Here is an 8,996-nt window from a genome sequence, read left to right as displayed (position 1 = left end):
GTAAGGGAACAATTCAACAAGGAGATATAATGATAGTATATATGTATGCCTCAAACATTGGTGCACTTAATTACATAAAACAGAAACTACTTGAATTAAAGACTCTGATAAGACACCAATACAATAAAACTGGGTGATTTTAATACATCTCTCTCACAAATAAATCAGTCATCCAGACATAAACTCAATAAAGACTCTTTGGACCTGAAAAATATTATAAATCAAAAGAACTTAATAGACATCTATAAAATATTATTCAACAACAAAAGCTGAATATAATTCTTCTCAGCAGTTCATAGGACCATATTTTAGGCTACAAGGCAACTCATCAAATACAAAAAAACTGATATGATTCCTTGCACCTCTGGAATCATAATGGAATCAAATTAGAGATCAACAACCAAAAAACTCTACAGAAACTTAATAAACACAAGGAGATTGTGCAATTTTAAAATGGTGAATTGGTATTAGAAGAAATCAGGGGGGAAATTTAAAAATTCTTAGAATCAAATGAGAATAGTGATACAACATACCAAAACCTCTGGGACATTATGAAGACAGTCCCAAGAGGAAAGTTTATAGCTATGAGTGCCTACACAGGAAAAGCAGAAAGATTGCAAATTAACAATGTCCTATACCCAAAGGACTTAAAATCAGCATACTACAGAGATACAGTCACATCAATGTTCATTGCTGCTCAATTCACCATAGCCAGATTGTGGAACCAACCTAGATGCCCTTCAGTTGATGAATAGATAAAGAAACTGTGGCATATATATATATACAATGGAATATTACTCCGCCATGAAGAATGATAAAATTATGGCGTTTGCAGGCAAATGGATGAAATTGGAGGATATCATGCTAAGTGAGATAAGCCAATCTCAAAAAACTAAAGGACGAATGATCTCGCTGATAAGCGGATGAGGACATATAATGGGGGGTAGGAGGGGTTAGCATTAGGGTTAGGATTAGGTTTAGGGTTAGGGTTAAGGAGGGTGGTAAGAATGAAGGAAAGAAGGACTGTATAGAGGGAAAAGAGGGGTGGGAGGGGTGGGGGGAAGGGAAAAAATAACAGAATGAATCAAACAACATTACCCTATGTAAATTTATGATTACAGGAATGGTATGCCTTGACTCCATGTACAAATAGAGAAACAACATGTATCCCATTTGTATACAATAAAAAAAAACAACAACAATGTAACGATGCTTCTCAGGTTCCTTGAAAAACAAGAAACAATCACCAAACCAGTAGAATGAAGGAAATAATTAAGATCAGAGCCAAAATCAATGAAATTGAGAAAAAAAAATTACAAAGAATCGATGGAATGAGGAGTTAGTTCTTTGAAAAGATAAACAAGATTAGTAAATTCTTAATCAAACTAACCCAAAGACCCAAATGAATAAAATTAGAGATAAAAAAGGAGATGTCTATAGACATCCAGGAAATCCAGAGAATCATAAGGTACTATTTTGAAAACATATTATATAACAATAAATTGGAAAACCGAGAAGAAATGGATCCATTTCTAGATACATCCAACTTGCCAAAATTGAATCAGAGGACACAGAAAACCTGAACAGACCAATAACTGCAAATGAGATGGAAGCAGTAATAAAAAGCTTTCCAACAAGGAAAAACCCAGGATCAGATGAATCTAGCTGAATTGTACTAGATGAACAGACACTAATCAGAACTAGAAATACAAATAGCAAACAAATACGTGAAAAAATGCTCAAAACAATGATCAATTAGGGAAATGTAAATTAAAACAATCAAAACTACAATGAGATTTTGTCTCCCTCCAGTTAGAATGATAGACATCAAGAATATAAACAATATATCCTTGGGTATAAACTGAGGAGTGGGATAACTGGGTCAAAAGGTGGGTCATTCCAAGTTTTCTGAGGATTCTCCACACTGCTTTCCAGAGGGGCTGCACCAATTTGCAACTCCACCAGCAATGTAAGTGTGCCTTTTCCCCCACATCCACACCAACGTCTATTATTGTTTATGTTCTTGATAATAGCCATTCTAATTGTTTTAATTTGTATTTCTCTAATTCCTAGAGATGTTGAACACTTTTTCATATATTCATCAATCACCTGTATGTCTTCTTCCGTAAAGATCTGTCCAGTTCCTTGGCCCATTTATTGATTGGTGGAAAGTTTGTATTTTTGGTGGAAAGTTTTGAAAGTTCTTTATAAATTTTGGAGATAAGTGCTCTATCTGAAGTGCATGTGAAAAAGATTTTCTTCTACTCTGTAGGCTCTCTTTTCACATTATTGAATTTATTCTTTGCTGAGAAAGTTTTTTAGTTTGAGTCCATCCCATTTATTGATTCTTGCTTTGATTTCTTGTGCTTTGGGAGTCTTGTTAAGGAAGTCTGATCCTAAGCCAACATAAGATTTGGGCCTATCTTGTCTTCTATTTGGTACAGGGTCTCTGGTCTAATTCCTAAGTCCTTAAAATTAGCATACTACAGTAACGCAGCTACATCAATGTTTATAGCAGCTCAATTCACAATAGCTAGACTGTAGAACCAACCTAGATGCCCTTCAACAGATAAATGGATAAAGAAACTGTAGTATAATGGAATATTATTCAGCCATAAAGAAGAAGAGTATTACGGCATTTGCAGATAAATGGATGGAATTGGAGAATATCATGCTAAGTGAAATAAGCCAATCCCAGAAAAACCAAAGGTCCAATGTTTTCCCTGATAAGTGGATGATGATATATAATGGGGGTGGGGAGGTGAGAGAAGAATGGAGGAACTTTAGATTAGAGGGAAAATGAGAGAGGGGGTATGAAAAATGGTGAAATGAGACAGACATCATTACCCTATGTTCATGTATGATTACACAAATGGTATGAACCTACATTGTGTACAACCACAGAAACAAAATGATATACTCATTTGTGTACAGTGAATTAAAATGCAGTCTGTAAAAAATAAAAAAATAAAAAACATAAACAATAAATGCTGGAGAGGATATGGAGAAAAGGAACACTTTTACAGTGTTCATAGGATTATGAATTAGTATAACTGCTGTGGAAATTGGTATAGAGGTTCCTCAAAAGACTGAAGGAATGAAACTACCATATGACCCAGCTATATCACTCCTCCATACTTAAATAATTAAAGTCTGCATATTACAGTGATACACGCATATCCACAATAGCCCAATTTTGGAAACAGCCTAGATGCCAATAGATGAACCACTAAAGAAAATGTGATGTATATGTATATATACAATGAAGTTGTATTCAGCCTTAAGGAAAAATAAAATTATGTCATTTGCAGGAAAATGGTTGAAACTTGAAGACATTAAGTGAAATAAGCCAAACTCAAAAAGTCAAGGGTCATGTTTTTTTCTCACATGGAAGCTAGAGAAGAAATGAAAGGTTGGGGAGGGAATTAATGAAAACTGAAGGGAGATTGGTTGAATAGAGGAAAGGGGCCAGGGAAAGGGAGGTGGGAGGGAAAGAGGAAATATACAGAATGATATTGGCCAAATTATATTGTTATTCATGTGCATGTACAAATATTTAACAACAAATCCCATGTTATGTACAATTATAATGTACCAATAAAAATATGGAAAAAATGAACTAAGGATACATGTAATACAGATGAATTTCAAAATAATCATACTGAAAGAAGCTAGAAAAGAGTACTTATTGTATGATCCATTTACATATAATTATAGAAAATGCAAATTCATTTCAAGTGACAGAAACAGATGAGAAGTTGCCTTGGGAAAAGGGGTGAGAATGGTTCAAGGGAGGGATTAAAAAGGAGCAAGAACATTTTGAAGTAATGGTTATCTTCATCATCTTCATTGTGATGGTTTCATGGGTATACAAAAGGCAAAATTTACCAAATTACTTTAAATATGTCCATTTTATTGTACGTCAATTTTATTTAAATAAATTATGAAAATTTAAAAATCTGATAATTCTAAATTATAGTTTGATTTTATATGCTGACATTTATCAGATTTATTGCTTTTTCAAAGTTGGCTATTTTAATTGAGAAAATAAATTAGTATTTATCCAAAATTCTTTCTGAAAGTCAAATTCAGTGTTGCCTCTAATAAAGAATCATATTAAGGGGTAAGAGTGTAGCCTAGTGGTACAGTGTATGCCTTAGCATACATGAGGTCCTGGGTTCAATCCCTAGCACTAGGGGAAAAAAGACAAACATTCATGAAGACAAGGCATTAAACAGAATTATCAGACAAAATTTTCAAGCTTTTTCTGATCTGAAACCTCCCTTTCATTGCTATTGTTAATTAATTTCTGGGATTCTACATGAGATCCTAGTACCCTATGTATGGTATTTTTTAGTGGGTCTATATAGGAGGCAGAGATTTTCAGGCCCCCAGATAGGGTTTATGTGACCATGAGGAAAGGGACTAGACCCGCACACTTTGGGACAAATTTTAGAGAACTCAAGGAGAATAAAAGAAAAGTAAGTTTCTAAAATTTTTAATAGTTCTAAAACATGAATATATTACTTAGTATCACAACATATATAGTCTAGAACACTATAGTTAGTGGAAAAAGCATAAAGCTTATTTAATACACTTTCATATTAGAGAAAAAATTCACGATTTATAAATAACAGATACATAATCTTGAAAGAAAAAAGTGATTTCCACTTTTCTTACACTGATTTATATAGTCTCCTTCTCTGTACGTGCCACTTTGGCTTCAGAAATCAAATGGAATTGTCTTAATATGTAGCCTTAGAACCCAGTATTTTCTAATGGTACATTTTGTGGTGAACAATATTATGTTTGATAAAGAATAATTCAAGCTGAGTTGTGGGTTATCTTTTAACATTTATTCTTTTTTATGAATTTTTTTAGTTGTTGATGGACCTTTTTTTCTTTATATGTGGTGCTGAGAATCGAACCCAGTGCCTCACATGCTAGGCAAGCGCTCTACCACTGAGCTACAACCCCAGCCTGAGTTGTGGGTTATTTTAAACATTATCACAAGAATATTTTCAGTAGTTCTTCAAGGTGCAGTGTGAAAAGAATAAAGAGGTCAAATACCATTCATAAGAAGGTTACAGAAACAATCTGAGTATCAATTAGAAGTGATAACATGTCTATCATAAATGTTAAGAAAGACTATCAACCATGAATGTTAAGTAAAATATAAAGTAACAGGAAGTCTCCTACAGCATTTGAGGCAAGTGAAATGAGATACTCCTTTGGAAGAAGGTTTGGCAGTTTTTTATTAAACTAAACACACATCTACCAGAGGACACAAAAATTCTATCCCAAGAAATTTATCCAAGAGAAAGACATTCACAGAAAAATATGTTACGAGAATGTCTATAGCAGTTTTTATTCCTAAAAGTAAAAGCAAACAAACAAAAGCAGAAATGGTGCAGCAATATAAACATACAACATGAATAAATCTCAAAAGCTCAAAAGCATTATGATGGGTGAAATAAGTCTTAGGAAGTTTTAGGGCAAGAAAATCTAATCCAGGATACAAAAGAATCAGAAAAGTAGTCGCACATGATGGTGAGGTGGTGGGATGGAGATGGCTTGGGCAGGGGCAGTAGGAAACATTTTGGATGATTTCTATGGTCTCAATTTTGAAAAAGGTTTAGATTATGCAGTTGCAAAAAACTCAGGAAATTTACACGGAAGATTTGTGCATTTATTGCATATAAATTTTAAATTAAAAAATTAAAAATAAATAGTAAATCATAAATATGCTAACGTATTGGGTAGTATGCTTACATCTGTGATTTATTTTGAAATGAACTGAAAAGAAAGCTAGACAGGTAAATAGTAAAACGAGTAAAATGTCAAATCCATGTGGTTGGTATTTGGTTATTCACTATAAAGTTCTTTCAACTGTATTATATATTCAAAATTTTCATATTAAAATGATGGGGAAAAGTCATTAGTTGGTTTTATGTTTTTCATATATATCCTTTGCTTAAAGTAAATATTTCTATAAGACATAGATTCTGTTGCAGCACAGGAACCAAACATTAGCTTCTGAATTTTTTAAAGGATCCTAAAAGGTAGATGATACCTGTATAAACAAGGTTAAAGAGAGAAGAAGCATATATATTACTGAAGGGAAGAGAAGAAACATTATTGGGGCTGGGGTTGTGGCTCAGTGGTAGAGCGCTTGCCTAGCAAATGTGATGTACTGGGTTCAATCCTCAGCACCCACATAAAAATAAATATATAAAATAAAGGTATTATGTCCATCTACAACTAAAAATTTTAAAAAAGTGAAAAAGTCAAATTACATTAAAAGTAATTATTGATGTTTATTGTCACTGCAATGAGTATCACTGAGTATCAAAATGAGTACCATTTTTAAACATCTTCTAACTACTGAATGAAGAACCACGGACTGTCTTATCCAAATTTGTCCAAAATTTGGATATTTAATCATCCTTTAAAACATGGATGCTGGGCATGGTGGCACACGCCTGTAATCCCAGTGACCTGGGAGGCTGAGCCAGGAGGACGGCAACTTCAAGGCAAGCCTCAGCAACTTAGTGAGGCCCTCAGCAAAATAAACATGGACTGGGGATGTAGCTCAGTGGTAAAAGTACCTCTGGGTTCAATCCCCAGTACTAAAAAAAAAAAAAAAAAACCGACAACAACAACAACAACAAAAAACCAACAAAAAAACCCCATTAAACACTTTCCTTTGTACCCATTATAATTGTCAGTATGTTATACCACATATAGGCTAAAATAACACCCATTACTTTTTGAGAGCTTTGGAGAAAATTGGCGTAAGTTTATCAAACAAGATGTGTTTCCCATCTCTACATTTATTAGTTTAGGAACTTGAGCAAATTAACTTATATAAGCTTCTTTTTTCCCTTATATGTATAAAAGGGAAAGATGATAGTTTATACCTCATATGACTATTTTGAATATCAAACAATACAACCATTGCATATGTGTCTTAACAAATGGTAGATAGGAAGTAATAAAATTAAGTTTGTTATAAAAAAGTAAGTGTGTATATAAGACACAAAACATTCAATTTATAGAATACTGTTGAGTGCCTTAATTTGTTTAAATAGAATAATATCCTCTATTCATTTGTCAGTTCAAAGAGTAACTGAATAGAATTTGTTTTGTTTTCTCCCAGAGTTGAAAGAAATAATGTAGAAAGTCAAAGAAAAATAAGCTTGCTGCATTGACAGTGTGAAAATACAGAAACTCAGATCAAGGAGTGAAATGCAGAAATGTACTCTTTTTAGTTTAATGTCTGTACTTGCTGAAAAGCAACCTACCTCACTGGGTCTTGTTATTAAACATTCAGAAATTTTACCCATAATGTTTTGTACCTGTTACTAGCACCTGTTAAGTAGATGGGCACATAGCCAGAGTTACTAAAACAGTTAGGTGGAAGGGGGAGTCAAGGTGGGACAGGAGGATATTAAGTATGATCCCCTACCACCCACAGTGAATAGCAAAATCTCCTGATAGGTTGAATTTATCTGAATGAGAAGGTGCATGATACTGGAGTGATGGGAAGCCCATACCTTTGGGAAAGCATATAGTACTGTCTCTTGTTATTTGTACTACGTTATTTTACCACATTCTTTGTTGTTTTCAGTATCTTTTCTTTTGCAGTTCTGAGGATTGAACCCAGCACCCTTGCACCTGCTCTGTATACTCTACTGTTGCGCTATACCCCCAGATATTTGGCACTATTTATCAATCATACAGTTTACATTCTTACTTATTGTTACAACTGGTTGAAACTGAGTAGTTGTAGCTTACCCTTTTAGTTGGGATTTAGCTCTCCTGTTTGTTATACTGCCCACAACCCCTACTGTCTTTCACACTAGGTGTATTTCCTGCCTGGTCTGTATGGCATCTGGACCCTGGTCTAGTCAGATTTCAACAGTGATGATACAGTAGAAATTTTTTACTGGTCTGTTTCTATCCTACTTCTGACCCCACTAAAAATGTCAAGCATCACAGATGTCTTTTTGGGTAGATAAATCCCTTTCTATCATTTCACCAAAAGTTGGTGATGAATTAAAAGAAGAGAAACTCAATAACTACCTTAAAAAAAAAATCTCTGCCAGAACTGAAGTCTAAAGACAGCCTGTTCTGAAATTCTCTAGAAATGAGAGCAAACACTGCTGTTATACAGCACTGCACCTGCTCTGCAGTGCACACAGCAATGCTTTCTTTCTTTTCTCTGGTATTGTGCTCCTCTTACCAGACTTGTTTTTCAAGATGTAAATTTATTATGCAGGATTGCTTAGATGTGGCTAGTGTCTGAAAATTTGGGGCAAGATCTAGCACACTGTAACTATTTAACTGCTTTGTAATCATAATAATATCTATAAAATCTCTGAAAGCTTAAGAAATATTAAACAGTATTTATTAAGTATGCACAAAAAGAGAATAGATTTTTCAATTAGTAGATAATAAGTATTATAATTTAACATACGAAGATAATTTTACCATCTTACTTGAGAGGTAATCATTTCTACTTTCCCAGATGGTTATTATACATAGGATCAGATTCAGAAAAATTTATTTTTAGCCCACGTATAAATATTTCAGCTTATTCTAACATGTCAGTAGAGGTTAAGTATCCCTAATCTGAAAATTCAAAGTCCAAAATCTGAAACTTTTTGGTCACCGACATGATGCCACAAACTGAAAATTCAACACCTGATCTCATGTGATAGGACACAAAATGTAGGCACACTAGAAATACTGTATAAAATTACTGTCAGGGTGTGTGTACAAGGTGTACATGAAACATAAAAGTATTTCATATTTAGATTTGGGTCCCATTGCCAAGACCTCATTATGTACATGCAAATATTCTCAAATTGGAAAAAACTGGAATTCTAAAACACTTAAGCATCAGATAGGGGCTACTCAACCTATCTTTCTTTCTTTTTTTTAATTACATGAACAGTTTTAGGTTTATTTCCTTTATTTCTTTTACAGTTACA

Source organism: Sciurus vulgaris (genome assembly GCF_902686455.1).
Source record: "Sciurus vulgaris genome assembly, chromosome: 3".
NCBI classification, from domain to species: Eukaryota; Metazoa; Chordata; class Mammalia; order Rodentia; family Sciuridae; genus Sciurus; species Sciurus vulgaris.
Note: the sequence above shows the minus strand (reverse complement) of the source record.